Consider the following 902-nt stretch of genomic DNA (forward strand, 5'->3'; position numbering starts at 1 on the left):
AATATATATACATGTATACACACATATATGTACATACTTACATCTACATGTGTATATACATGCATATCAGGGTACAGGACGTTAGAACAATAAACTACAGACAACGGAACGAACATATAGGAAAACGGAAAGCCACTTGGAATATCCCTTCATCAGCTGTCTCTATTCTATCTAGACGTTTCGAAGATAAGACAGAACGTACTCTAGAATAGTCTCTTCCTGAGTATATATATATATATATATATATATATCGGTTCACTGAGCACCTCCGAGACATCAGACTCGGCAATGACACCCCGGTCTCGAGCCACTTCCAGCTTCACCGGTCATTCACTACAACATCTGTCTGTGTTCTGACCGTCTCTGCACGAAGGCCACCCGACTCCCGCCTTCACCGTGGACAGAAATTAATGTGCGTTTGCACGCACATGTGATAATCCCACAAACATACACACCAGTACATGAAACGTACATCACTCCACAAAATGTACGCACTAAGTTACTTATACACACACACACACACAGGCCCACATAATTTTAAGCTCGCTCACACATATATACTCAGACACTCTCTCCCATTCACAAATACGCTCTCACACACCATTTTCACATCTTGCGCACGTTAGGTCACCGTTATTACCTCCCTTTCAATCAGCCTCTTTCTTTCGGCCATTTCATCATGTTGAACCGTTATTCCTTACACATTCTTTTTTCTTTCTGTTTTTTTCCCCTCTCAATCCTTTCTGTCAAAAGGCGTAGGCTGGAAACGTCAAAGACTTTTCCATTCTTCCCGAGCGTTAAAATAATACACCTGCTTGTTCTTCCTTCACCTGTATGCGTCTTTTGCTTTCTGTAAATTTGAACTATATTTGTGTGTGTATGTGTGTGTGTACGCATATATA

Source organism: Octopus bimaculoides, chromosome 10, assembly GCF_001194135.2.
Source record: "Octopus bimaculoides isolate UCB-OBI-ISO-001 chromosome 10, ASM119413v2, whole genome shotgun sequence".
Taxonomy (NCBI): Eukaryota; Metazoa; Mollusca; class Cephalopoda; order Octopoda; family Octopodidae; genus Octopus; species Octopus bimaculoides.